The sequence below is a fragment of the Sinocyclocheilus grahami genome, unplaced genomic scaffold (genome assembly GCF_001515645.1).
Source record: "Sinocyclocheilus grahami isolate Dianchi unplaced genomic scaffold, SAMN03320097.WGS_v1.1 scaffold3074.1, whole genome shotgun sequence".
Taxonomy (NCBI): Eukaryota; Metazoa; Chordata; class Actinopteri; order Cypriniformes; family Cyprinidae; genus Sinocyclocheilus; species Sinocyclocheilus grahami.
Window position 1 is genome coordinate 954 of NW_015508243.1, and position 13,969 is coordinate 14,922.

The 13,969-nt window shown below is 37.6% G+C and overlaps 2 long non-coding RNA genes across 2 annotated transcripts; both read right to left on the minus strand.

Moving 5' to 3' along the window:
- Positions 1–2,538: 2,538 nt before the first annotated feature.
- Positions 2,539–7,772, minus strand: LOC107575977 (uncharacterized). The gene is made up of 4 exons (XR_001607970.1): positions 7,694–7,772; positions 6,311–6,604; positions 5,421–5,547; positions 2,539–2,615 (listed from the first exon to the last, which is right to left on the minus strand). It is a non-coding gene; the product is annotated as an uncharacterized lncRNA (long non-coding RNA).
- Positions 7,773–12,289: 4,517 nt separating this feature from the next.
- Positions 12,290–13,786, minus strand: LOC107575978 (uncharacterized). The gene is made up of 3 exons (XR_001607971.1): positions 13,637–13,786; positions 12,611–12,819; positions 12,290–12,356 (listed from the first exon to the last, which is right to left on the minus strand). It is a non-coding gene; the product is annotated as an uncharacterized lncRNA (long non-coding RNA).
- Positions 13,787–13,969: the final 183 nt, after the last annotated feature.

Sequence of the window (13,969 nt, forward strand, 5' to 3'; positions counted from 1 at the left end):
TATGCTTAAATACAGTCATAATCTACTTATATGATTTGTATTATCTGGGAACTGTACACATACTGTGGCATATGGACATTACTCTTTTTATTTGTAACAAAGTAACATGCATTTTCTGTAAAGCTGTATTGAAATATGTATTGTGAAAAGCACTATACAAATAAACTAATTGTATTTGAATTCTAGATATGTATACAACTTATTTGTGTGTGTTTGTGTGTGTGTGTAGGCCTTGCTGACGGTAAACGAGAAAGTATTATAATGTTTGCCTTGCTTTTACTAATAATAAAGCAATTGTTATCAAAATGAGCTGGCCCAGATCCGGCATGGTGCTGGACCAGGTCCGGTCCACATTTGGCCCAAATCACAATAAAGGAATCCGCATCTGGTCTAGAGCTGACCCAGTTCTGCTCCAGATCCGGAAAAACGGATCCGTGCCGGTATTGGCCTGTTGTGCCAAAAGACACCAGCCCGAGTCCGTTGTGCGGATCTGGACCAGAACTTCAGATGGGTCTGGGCCAGATCTGGCCCAGATGATTTTTGCTATCTGGGTAGTTTTCTGCTAGATCATTTTGTATTAATTCCTGGTTCACAGACAACTTAACTAACCAATCTTCTATGATAATCTTCCGCATTCATGATGCAATTCAAATGTCTCTTGGGACTATTCTGTTTGCCCTTAAATTGATTGCCCAGATAGCAAAATTCCTTATTTGGGCCACAAGTAAGCCAAAGGAAGGCTCAATGTCAGCCATGAATAAACCAAATAAAGCAGAACTGGCCCAAATCTGGGCCACACTGATTTTATTTTGTCCCAGATCCGGCCCAGATCCAACACCTTGCTCCGGCCTGCATACTGTGAAGAATGATGGCACTTGGGTGGTCCGCTCCTGTTTGCCAAATTTGGGCCACAAGCAAGCCAAAGGAAGGCTCAATGTCAGCCATGAATAAACCAAATAAAGCAGAACTGGCCCAAATCTGGGCCACACTGATTTTATTTTGTCCCAGATCCGGCCCAGATCCAACACCTTGCTCCGGCCTGCATACTGTGAAGAATGATGGCACTTGGGTGGTCCGCTCCTGTTTGCCAAATTTGGGCCACAAGCAAGCCAAAGGAAGGCCCAATGTCAGCCATGAATAAACCAAAAAAAGCAGAACTGGCCCACATCTGGGCCACATTGATTTTAATTCTGGCCCAGATCCAGCCCCTATCCAACACCTTGCTTCAGCCCACATACTGTGAAGAATGATGGCACTTGGGCGGTCCACTCCTGTTTGCAAAATTTGGGCCACAAGCAAGCCATTGGTAGGCCACATGTCAGCCATGGAAATAAATAAATAAAATAAACCAGAACTGGCCCAAATCTGGGCCACATTTATTTAAATTCTGGCCCAGATTTAACACCTTGCTCTGGCCCGCATACTATGTAGAATGATGGCATTTGGGTGGTCCACACCTGTTTGACAAATTTGGGCCACAAGCAAGCCATAGAAAAGCCACATGGCAGCCATGACAATAAATAAATAAATAAAATAAAGCAGAACTGGCCCAAATCTGGGCCACATTTATTTTAATTCTGGCCCAGATCCAACACCTTGCTCCGGCCCACATACCATGTGGAATAATGGCATTTGGGCAATCCGGCCCTAGCCAGATTTAGGCCTCAAGTAAACCTTAGCATTGCCGCATGCCAACCAAATAAACCAAAACTGGCCCTAATGTGGGCCACAGTTTATTTTTATTCTAACCCTGGTCTTCCCCACATTCCTCATGTAGCCCACATGCTGCATGGAATGGTAGCATTTTGGCAGTGGTCCACAAGCAGGCCACTGCACAGCCACATTTGAGCTAATATTGAACCAAATAAACCATAAATATACATTATTTGGGCCACACTAAGCCTTGTTTTGACACCCTGACATTTGTACTTTTTCTCATTTGCTTATAAACATATAAATAGCTAAAGTCTAATAACACCGTAATCACCACAAACTGGGCTACAATAATGTGTGAGCAGCATGTATGTACATGATTGTTTTTGAGAAAGCAATGTTTATGCGTGGTTAGTGAAAAACTAAAAATTTTAAATCACTTGAATAAGGCCATAAAACACTTACAGAACATTTGTTCACAAGACTTTTGAGAACTGGATCTTGTAGCCTAGAGTTTTTGCTTCAAAATGATGTTGTTCACTCATTCACAGAAAACAATATATTCATTTAATTTTCTAAGTCACTTTTTGTCTAGAAAGCCTGTATGCAAGGAGGTGTGAATGATCATGAATAATAGTGTGATTCACACCAGAGAAGACAAAGGCCCACATAATGAGCTGCATAATAGCCTTTCAGTCAGGTGTGTAACTGAGAGGGAATAGTTACAAGAAAGAATGTGAGGACAAAAGAAATGTATATATTTTTTTGTTTGTAGTTTATTTAGAATATATTCAACTCTCACAAAATAACTTGAGATTCACTTGTAAATGCAGTTAAACCATTTATTAGGAACAAACAAACAAATAAACAACACAAGAGTCAAGACATCGTGGGTGTAATTTCCAAAATATCCAAAACAGTGTCAGGAAACTGGAATGCAGGAAAATGGGAGACAGCAGAAACTGCACGAGAAAACAAATGGAAGTGAGTAACACAATGATCGGACAAAGACAGAGCAAACAAACATGGTGACATTATATAGGCTACATTACCAGTCAAAAGTTTTTAAACAGTAAGATTTGTAATTTTTAAAGAAGTCTCGTCTGTTCACCAAGCCTGCATTTATTTGATCCAAAGTACAGCAAAACAGCAACATTTTGAAATATTTTTACTATTCAAAATGACGGTTTTCTATTTAAATATATTATAAAATATAAATTATTCCTGTGATTTCAAAGCTGAATTTTTAGCATCATTAGGCTTTTTCCTCTCAGCATGTATTCTGAGGTAAATACAAGGCTTATTCCACTCAGCGTCTTCTTCCAAAAACTAAAAGTATCCGAGATGAACATGTTGCTGCTTTGTTTATGGTGATTTAACGGCATTTACATGTCGCATGTCTCACGTGGAGATTTGTAATATAAAAATAGAATTATCAAATTAGAGATAATGAGTTTAGATGGAAAAACAGGACCTGTCGTTGGTTTCATACGGATTACTTTATCACAGAATATTTGTTTTCGGTAAGAGTTACTTAATTTAAGAGTAGATATGTCAAGCTTTCTATAGATATATTTCTCAAGTCTACAGGTGCATCTCAATAAATTAGAATGTTGTGGAAAAGTTCATTTATTTCAGTACTTCAACTCAAATTGTGAAACTCGTGTATTAAATAAATTCAATGCACACAGAATGAAGTAGTTTAAGTCTTTGGCTCTTTTAATTGTGATGATTTTGGCTCACATTTAACAAAAACCCACCAATTCACTATCTCAACAAATTAGAATACTTCATAAGACCAATGTGAGTTGAGTTGGCATGTCACCATATTCTAATTTGTTGAGATAGTGAATTGGTGGGTTTTTGTTAAATGTGAGCCAAAATCATCACAATTAAAAGAACCAAAGACTTAAACTGCTTCAGTCTGTGTGCATTGAATTTATTTAATACACGAGTTTCACAATTTGAGTTGAATTACTGAAATAAATGAACTTTTCCACGACATTCAAATTTATTGAGATGCACCTGTATGTGTAAAATATTCGCTGAGTTTCAGTTCATTTTAGTGATGCATTTCTAAAAGACAGTGAAGACTGAGAGCGCTCCCTGTTAGTTTTCTTTATTTTACAAAAGCACAACATTTTGTTGATATGGTGAGCATACACGAATAAAAGTAGACCCTTTACAGATTCAAGTTATGTATTACTTTTATGAGTCCAATCAAATGTGACAGAGCATTTTTAAGTTCTTTTCTCTGTCATCTGAAAAATATGCAATTGCTCCCACCAGCGCCTTTGCCGACCCCAAGCGGTTGAGTGAGTTATGCATCAACAATACTCAACATATTTTAAAGTAGGGCAGCACGATAAATTGAAATGAAATAGAAATCGCGATTAGACAGAAGCTGCCATTGTCAAGCATATCTTTCAGTGAAGCATGGTTCTGTGATCAGCAGTAAATCTCCATCTGAAGGCCAGAGGGCGCTCTCGCGCAGAAACTCCAAATACTCCCAGCAGAAGAAGCTCTTGGGTTAGTTACTTGTCGGTTCTCAGCCCCTGGGGCGCCGAAGTGTACGAGTACCTTGGAACGATTACTCAGGCCGGGCGTGACCTCGGTGAGTTCAGCCTGTTTTAGCCTCGGAATTCATTTGTTAACTTCCCTATGGGCATCCTTGCTTATGGAGGTTATAATATGCAGTCGTTCCTCTACCATAGCACGGCGTGATTGTACTGTGTTCCCACTGCGTCTTTTAGCAAGACACAGTACGAGTGAAGTATCGACAGGGAATGTACTCAGTTACTAATGTAACCTCCGTTCCCTGAGATACGGGAATGAGTACTGCGTTCCTAGCCGTGCTATGTAGCTGCACGACTCAGTGGTCGCTTCAGTCGAAGTAACCTGAGAATCCTGTGGCGAATGCCTGCTTATATAGCCAGATGGCTCCGCCCATTCTGGCGGGCTTTGTCACCATAGGCTTGTGCAGCACCGCTGCCGACCCATTGGTTTGTTTTTTAAGGCACTGCACGAACCAATGGCCGTGCAGTTTCACTGCGTTGTTGAAAAAAGGCTTCAGTTCAGGAGAAAAGTATTTTTCCCATAGCGTCTTTTAGCAAGACGCAGCACTCGTTCTCTTAACTCAGGGAACCGTGGTTACATTAGTAACTGAGTATGTTCACAGAGTAAGTTACCATGGTAACTGATTTTGAGAATAAGCTACCTCCTTTTCAGAAACAGGCTTGACTTACCCTGCTTTCTCGGGTTTGACATATCTCCCATTCTGAAACGGAAAACCCAGAGTTTCCCTCATTTCAGAGTTAACAACAAGGGAAACTGTGCAAAGGAAAAACAAAGTCCAAATTAACAGAAACCTTGACAGTAAAATCTATCATTATAGTGCACTTCTGTTTTTATGCTGCACAGTACGGATACCAATAACTGCCATTAAAAGCATGTTTCAAAAAATAAATTGCTGGGTATGTAGCCTTCTTAAGACTCATATCCAGATAAACCTGCATCAGTTAACTGTGTTGCATCCTACTAAAAGTAGCCAAATTCTATTAGGCTGTAAGGATGGTTTCCCTACGGTGGTTAAGTGGCCCTCATCTGTTTTATAATATATGGAGCATATTTGCCATGTCAAATGTGGGACAAGTTAGGCTTACACACTGATTAGCCAATGCTGACTGTGCCGTGAAAATGTTTTTGAAATTATAAATTGCTTGTTCATGAAGGCACGTAATGATAATTGTTAAGCAATCAATACATACAGTTTACTTTTTTGTTCATCTGTAGCTATAGTACAGTAGTTGGCTCAAATCATAATTGCACCAAAGGGGAAAAGGAATATAATCCAAGTGAGAGATTCTGTAGTTGATGCTTGACTGCTTGTACCTACTGAGAAACGAAAGAATGTGTCAGTTCATAATAATGAAGATAATTCATTTGTGTTTTAACCAAAACAATTTCTTATGCCTGATGCACAAAATTAAAGTTATAGCTTCAACTTTAAAGGAACAGTTAACCCATAATTGAAAATGTACTCACCCTCAGGCCAGATGTAATTTTTATTTTTATGTTTTACCCGAAACATATAGATAAATTTAGCATTAGATCATATGCTCACCAATGGATCCTCTGCAGTAATCCAAGTTATCAACGTGACTCTTGTCAATCAATTAATGACTTGTGAAGTGAAAAGCTGTTTGTAAGAAACAAATCCATCATTAGGGCATTTTAACTAACTAAATAAATATATTAATTTGATATAAAATACAAGCAATAATATAATATAAGCAATATATTGTTTTCTCCCGTCTTAATGTTGGATTTGTTTATTACAAACATGCAACTGATGGACTGGAGTTGTGTGGATTACTTGTGGATTGTTGTGATGTTTTTATCAGCTGTTTGGGCTCTCATTCTGAAGGCACCCATTCACTGCAGAGGATTCACTGGTGAGCAAGTGTTAGCAGCAAATTTCCATTTTTGGGTGAACTGTTCCTTTCATGATCAGTTCAAAATGTGCTAATCTGAAGGCTACTAAATTGTATCCATATATGAGTTGACGATGCTACAGTTACAACCTACATTTTTATACTTGTTGAGTAAAATGTGGGGTCCTAAATTCTAAGTGTGACAAAACTCCCAAATAACTTACCAACAATTACATTGTAGAGACTGATGGTAGTATCTGATTCTCCACTTGCTCTAGCAGTGTAGAGTCCACTGTCTGTCTCCTGTGTGTTCTTTATTGTTAGAGAAAGTGTTTGTTTATTAAAATCCACTCTCTCATGGGAAGATACAGTATGTCCTGTTTTAGAATCATATGTGACTACAATCTCTGATTTATCTTTTATCCATTCAAAATGATCAAATGACAAGTTATTTTGTGTTTCCAGCTCAACAGATTTTCCTTTCATGACTTTTTTTGTTATTGGTTGGTCACTGGATACTGTAGGGAGAAAAAAATAAAACATTTAGTTTAGATAAGTTTGTATTAATGGAGTTTAAATTTTGTGAGTGCAGAAAACATTTGTTTTATTAGTGTATAAAAATTAGATCCACCAAACCACTGTAGAAGCCTCTGGTCTTTACAACTTCATTTGCTAGACATGTTTCACACCTACCATCGATATGTGGATTAAAGAGTTGTTTACTTGTATAAAGCTGGAAAAAAGATCAAATGGCATCTCTTTTTGGATAAAGTACTGGCTGACACTTGAACACCCCTTTTTTTATTAAAGGGGTCATGAACTGAGAAATCAAAATTCCCTTGATCTTTTGACAGATATGAGTTCATTGTACTATAAAACTATCCTGTAAGTTTCAATCTGCCAAAACGACAGATTGTGGAATGTGCCAATTTACGATGTAAATGTGTGGCTAAAAACTGCCTTTGCCTGCTTCTGCATCACTGTCTGTTTAGCCCCGCCCACTGATTCACGCATGTGCCAACTATATTGGATTTGACAACAATGTCGAATAATGCCCATTACTTCTAAATTATGATGTTATTTATGAAAAAAAATCTTGATAACAAGATAAATATATTTTTTTACTTTGTTATCTGTAAGCTTGTTGTTCTGTATATAAAAACCCAATAAAGAAACTGAAAAGAAAAGAACTGAAAAAAGAAGATCCAGCTGGCCATTTGGAGGCACCATTCTCAAACAAAGCTCATAAGTAAATATGATTTTTTTTAAACTCATTTATGCTTTTGCTTGTTTAGCAATTACTGATTAACCCACTATTATAGCTGCAAACGAATTATCATTAAACTGTGATTTATTACTCATTAAAAGGGATTTAGGAATCTGTTAAAGTGGTAATAAAAAGACAAAGAAGCATGAACCATAAAGGTACATTCAATTTTCTATTGATTTTCACAAAAATAAAAATAGGTAATTGGTACAAGACAGCAATGTTTGAAAATTGCCTTGCCATATCTTCATTAAAAATTCCTGCTATAATTATATAATTACACATTAATCAACAACAAGATTTAGTAGTTTTCAGTTGTTATATTACAGTGACTTTGTACCTGTGCTGGAAATGAGAGGACCGATAATCGCCACAATGAAGGTCAAATGTAGAGTTAACGCCATTTTGAAGAAATCCATCACACAGTTTCATGCTCTTTCAACTGAACTGCAAACTCAGAAGAGGAAGTGTATGAAATACAGGAAGCTAACTCAACAGAAGCATTAAGCACAAGTTTCATTATGTACCGTTACATAGTAACTGGTCTGATGATTCTTCCAAGAGAAAAATGCTAAAATTTTATTTAAAATTTAGATTTCTAATTAAATTTATACAACATTTAATGGCATAAACTCCTATAATTAAATTTTTTTTTAAATTGATGTTTACAAAAAAAATAAAAATAGCACAGATAATCCAAAACAAGACGACATATTTTTATTATTGTTATTATTCTCATATATTTTGGAAAGAGTTCATATGTTTTCAGATCAGTTTTGAATATTTTTTTTATTGTAATTTGATTGAGACTTTTATTTTGAACCTTATATTATTTGTTAATTTCATATACTGTTTCAGTATTTTTATAATTGAATAGTCACGTTTTACATGATCTACTTAAAATATGTAACAGAATTGTCTTAGAATTGCTATGCCTGTCTGTGAAACTTGACTTTTAAGAGTATTGTAGGCTACATCAACCAAAGGGCATTCGATGGAATACTTGATCTCATATAATTCGTCACATGGTCACTTGCTGGCATCTCAAGAGAGGTTTCTATAACATTGTATGTTGTAATTGCCATTGGGAAAGAATGCTGCAATCAAGTGTTGTAAAAAAAATAAAAAAAATACAGTGTCATAAGCATTCATATAAATGATTTTACAGAAGCATGTTAGTTTATGTGTAATGATGTTTTCTGTAGTGCATGTGGAAGTAAGTAGCATGCATGAGGAAAAAGTACCAGATAAAACATCAGTTTACTGGAAAAGTAAACCAGTCAGGACACAACACTTAATTCATTAAACATTCACACTGAATTGTATAGTGAGGAGAGAACTTGGGCAGTTCCGATGTCATGCTTCCTCAATGTGCTGTAATGTGTTGTATTTAAATGCACATGTCTCACCCTTTGTATTTCAGCGTGGTTTTCATTATAGTTTCAGTATGTTCAAATTTGGCATTGCTTTATCATACACATCAGAGTCATAGCACATTTTCTTCTCCTTTTTATTCTTAAAATTAGTGTTATAATGCTTTCAAATAGTGTTATTATCGTCAAGGTGGCTTTTTGTAATTATAAAGTCTTTTGGCACATTAAAAAACATTTCTCTTGCACTTGAGAGCTCTGTGTTTTATCTGCAAGTATGATGACTGACTTCCTGTTTTGTGGTCTTCTTTTGCTCTCTTGCCATTTTCTTACTGTTAAACTATTTATAGAGTAGCTTCAAACACACATCAACACTGTCTGTGTTTTCAAAGAATATATAATTTGTTCAGAATTACTGGTGATATCAGTGTGATGTCAGGTTGTGCAGTAAAAACTAATTCTGAACAATTTTATAAACTGAAAGTTGAACTAGTTGAGGTAATTTCCAATCTATATAATTGTTCCAAAAGAGGGTTTTCACAGTGATACCATAGAAGAACTATTTCTGGTTCCCCAAAGAGGTTTCAGTGAACAGTTCTTAAAATAATTTTTTTTTTCTTAGTGTTTCTTAGTATTTTTTTAATCTAAAGAACCCCTTTTAATTATCAAGAACCCTTTGCATCATGGAAAGCTTCCATGGATGTTAAAGTTTCCTAATAGAATCAAGGATGCCAAAAAAATAACCTTAATTCTTAAGAGTGTACTGGTTAGAAATTGTTAATGCAATTATAAACCATGCAGTTTGTTGCCTGGCTTGAGTAACAGAGATGATGTAACTTGAGTAACTGCATGGAGAGTCCCCATCTAGTGTTCACATGAAGATTTCAGCCAATTTCAAAGCATAATTAGTTGTCTCAGAATATGTCACTTACAGTGTTTTCACATCCTTGTAGACATTCAACATTAGCAACTTGAAATGCCCAAAACCTCTGATAGAAAACTTTGATCTGTTGTCAGCAAAGAATGACTGCGGGTGCACTAATAAGCATTAATTCATTCTTAACTAATGCACAGATAATCATGAGTTAATGCATGACTTATGAAGAACTAAACCATTCATTAAGGATTACTCCATCAGTAACTAATAAAGAGTCTATCTGATTAATAGATCAAGCAATTTACAAACTGCTATTCATTCAATATCATTATGTATTAATTTCTTAACAAAATACAGTATTAATTAATAATGTGAATTAATGTGTTAATTACCACAGTGGGTCAAAGCTGTGTATTTCAACTTCCAGTGGTCTGCTTTAATTTATCATTAGCTAATGATTTGCAAAGATATCATTATGACTTTACTTGCTGAGGCACATGACTATTGTTAAGTAATAGGCTATGTCGTTTTGGTTTTGACATCCACACTGGATGTCATGGATTTCAATTTACAGCCGGGATTCCACTGTACCAGATGAACTGGCTGGCACTTTAGAATACTGTTCCATCATTAATGAATAACTACACAAGAACACGCAAGTAACACAATATTAGCACTCTTGTAACTACTAGTATCTAACAAGAAACTCTGATTAATGAATTAGTAAGTAATAGAGCTTAGTCGAATGTGGTTCACTATTAGCTAATCAGTAGCTACTATTTTTTCATACCTCCCCAAGAACTACTAAAAACTACTGTATGCAGATTCATAATAATATGAATAATGCATGATGTATACTTAATTCTAAAATAAAGGTCATGGTAATCCACTTGTAATGACACAAGTATTACCAAATTTTTCAGAAGGAATTACTAATTGTTGTGATTGTGGATCAGTATTCTAAAGTGAATAACATGATAATTCTCTAGTAATGACTGAAATCACTGTAAGCTTTTGAGGGTTTTGTGAAGTATTGTGTAAGGTCCACGCAATTGACCCAAGGAAGGTATCCAACGGTGGATAAAGGTTTCCTGCGTGTTCAGTCTTTTCGGCACACAAAGTTATTTAATTTAAAGGAGTGGTTCACTGGTCTTTTTCTAGGCTTGATTGTGTTTATGGGGTGCAGTCTAACATGTGCTAATGCTTCGTTTAAAAACAAAAAAACATTATTTTTCACATCATTTACCTTTATTCCACACCGCTCTGTCCCTTCTACTTGTATTAGTCCCCATAGATCTGTAAACACTTAATTAAGGTAAGACTATATCTAACCAGAGGTCATGACCATTACTATAGAACCAAGTTGACCAACTTAACTTCTTCTAAGTAACTTTATATAATCATGCCGTGATTTTTCACGTGCACTTAGTTAGAATAATGTTACAATAACCAGAGGTTGGGGCTGACCCGAATTTAGGTTGGTCAACAACACACTGTTGTTCTAAACAGAAAAACCCAATAGCCTCTACAGTCTAAGTATACATAACTAATGCCAATGTGTTAGCCGGAGCTCTAAAACATTTTAGTCCATTACTAACCTGAGCGCAGATTTGCGGTGTTATAGACTTAACATAATTAATTAGAGTCAATAATCTCAGAGTAAGTCAGAATAAATTCAAATGTAACAATTTATTATCAGTAAGGTAAATGTATTATGCCAATTACATATGAATTCAGAATATTAAATCAATTCAAATCAATACAAAACATCAAATTCTCAAAGATAAATCTAAGAGTAAGAAATGCATACCTGACTTTAGAAAGATACATAGTGTGGAGTGTAGAGAGACACACCACACTACGGGCTTCTGGCTACAGATTCGCCGCGATCCTCCTGCCACATTTCCTTAAGTAACCTCAGTCCAAGACACACATCCTCCAAAATGGAGACAGGAACTAACAATTTGAATTTGTATTGATCAAGGCGAATTAACACCTTTTGGGACAGAAGGTAATTTGCATGAAAGGCACTGGGAAATTCCTCTACAGAAATCAACTTACAGTATCTCTAAACTCTTAGGATCTGCATTACCTTTTTATAGCTGTCTGTCCTATTGTTAAGAGGATGAGACCTCTTTACCAGACACACAGAGACCTTTCAAACGACATCAACCATGAACAGTTGCATTGTTATAAACTCTGATTAAGAATAGTGGTTTCGGTGAACTCTGTAGTGTCCTGTGTTTAGATAGAAAATGAGGGGAGAGAGGGGGAGAGTGAGTAAAGGAAGTGGATGGGTGAGAAGGAAATTCACTTACATCTTCTCTCAGTGAGATGTGGAAAAAGATGTCTGTATCTGAATACACTATATGTGTTTAGTCCTTCTCATAAGATAAACGTGTCTGAGGTTCTGTAAATCTTACAATGGGATAGTAATCAATGTTGGGGAAGTTACTCTAAAAAGTAATGCATTACAACTCCCTAAAAAAGTAACTAATTACATTACTTAGTTACTTTTTATGAAAAGTACTTTTTTTTTACTTTTTTATGTTACACATTACTTTTACGTTACTTTTTAAATCTGGGCAGGGCTTTCTTGTTTGGTTTAATATAAAAAAGCTCTATTTTTGGCAAATGCAAAAGCCCTTTCACATCAAAAGTGAAATGAATAAGCCTCGGGCTGAAGGAGAACAACGGAGCGTGGAGACGGTGGAGCACAGGAGCGGTGGAGAACGGGGATCGGAACACAGGAACAACTAGTAGGTAGACAAAGGTAAGCGAGTCAGGTAAGTTAACATACAATGTTTGTCTTGCGATGTTAACTTTAGACCGGACAATAGGGTCGTGAGATGAGTGCAGGGATAAAGGGAGTGTAACGAGCTGAGGCAGGAGTGGGCAATCAGTGCTGGGGCTGATGACTATGGTGACTGAGAACAGGTGGGAGCTGGGGAGGATTCTGGGACATGGAGTCCAGAGCGGATGACTGGTGACAGAGACTCCCTGACGTTACCTGGGTGGGCGCCCTGGAGGCTGGTCTAAGATGGAGACACGGGAGGCCTCAAGGGCGGATCAGGGAGCTTGGAGGGCCATGGTGGAGTAGGGGGCTCGGGGGGCCATGGCGGGACAGGCAGTCCAAGGAGCCATGGCGGATCAGGGAGTGCGGGGGGCAATGCCGGAGTAGGGGGCATAGTCTTATCTGTGTGTAATCAGTCCTCTTTCCTTTTCCGGGGGATCCAGAGGAAGCAACGGTGCGTGGAGACGGTGGAGCACAGGAGAGGTGGAGAACGAGGATCAGAACACAGGAACAACTAGTAGGTAGACAAAGGTAAGTGAGTCAGGTAATGCCGAGTTCACACTGCACGATTTTCAAACTCGTCGGATCGATGTTGTTTTCACACTGCGTGACTATCTGGGGTATCATTCAGTTGCTGCTGTGTTCACATTGCATGATGGCGAGAACCCGCATGCATCAGACCGGAGTTCTCCAGCGAGACTGTAATTATTAAAAAAAAAAATATATATATATAGCCCGCAAATTGTCTGTGAGCTGATTTCCAGCTACAAGGAGAAAAAGGAAAACAGATTATGCAGGAGGGAGATGCAGGGAACAGGGATTGGGTGTTCTGCAAAGAGAGTTGGAGGTAAATAATTTAGCAGTAACTGCTATGCTGATGCTGTGGCTGGTCAAGCAAATGTTTGTGCTTGTTTCTGTATGATATAATTGTTCATATATCTATTAAAATACTGATATTCTGGTCTATAACTCCTCCCCGAACTTCCCTCTGCCTTGTATCTTGGTCTCTCATTGGCTGTAGGTCATCGCCGATGTGTTTTTCCATCAGAACTCATTTCACACAGCGAGATTGTGAATCGCAGACAGCTCCAGATATTTAGCATGCCAAATATTTCGCGAGCGTCGGCGACGTGTCGGCCATTCCCTCAGATCGCGTCTTTGTTAATTTACCCTGCGTGATTGTTACTCGCGTAAACGAGCACCGATTTGCGTGTCGTGTGAACTCGGCATAAATTTACATACAATGTTTGTCTTGCGATGCTAATTGTAGACCGGACAATAGGGTCGTGAGAGGAGTGCAGGGATAAAGGGAGTGTAACGAGCTGAGGCAGGTGTGGGCAATCAGTGCTGGGGCTGATGACTATGGTGACTGTGACTGAGAACAGGTATGAGCCGGGGAGGATTCTGGGACATGGAGTCCAGAGCGGGTGACTGGTGACAGAGACTCCCTGACAGTTGTTTTATTACCTACACAACTATTTAAAGTATAAAACATTGTTATTTACAATACACAGTGTGGTTTTTAATCATATTTTGAGGGGGGCCAACCCTCAGATGGGGGGTCCCCTGACCCCC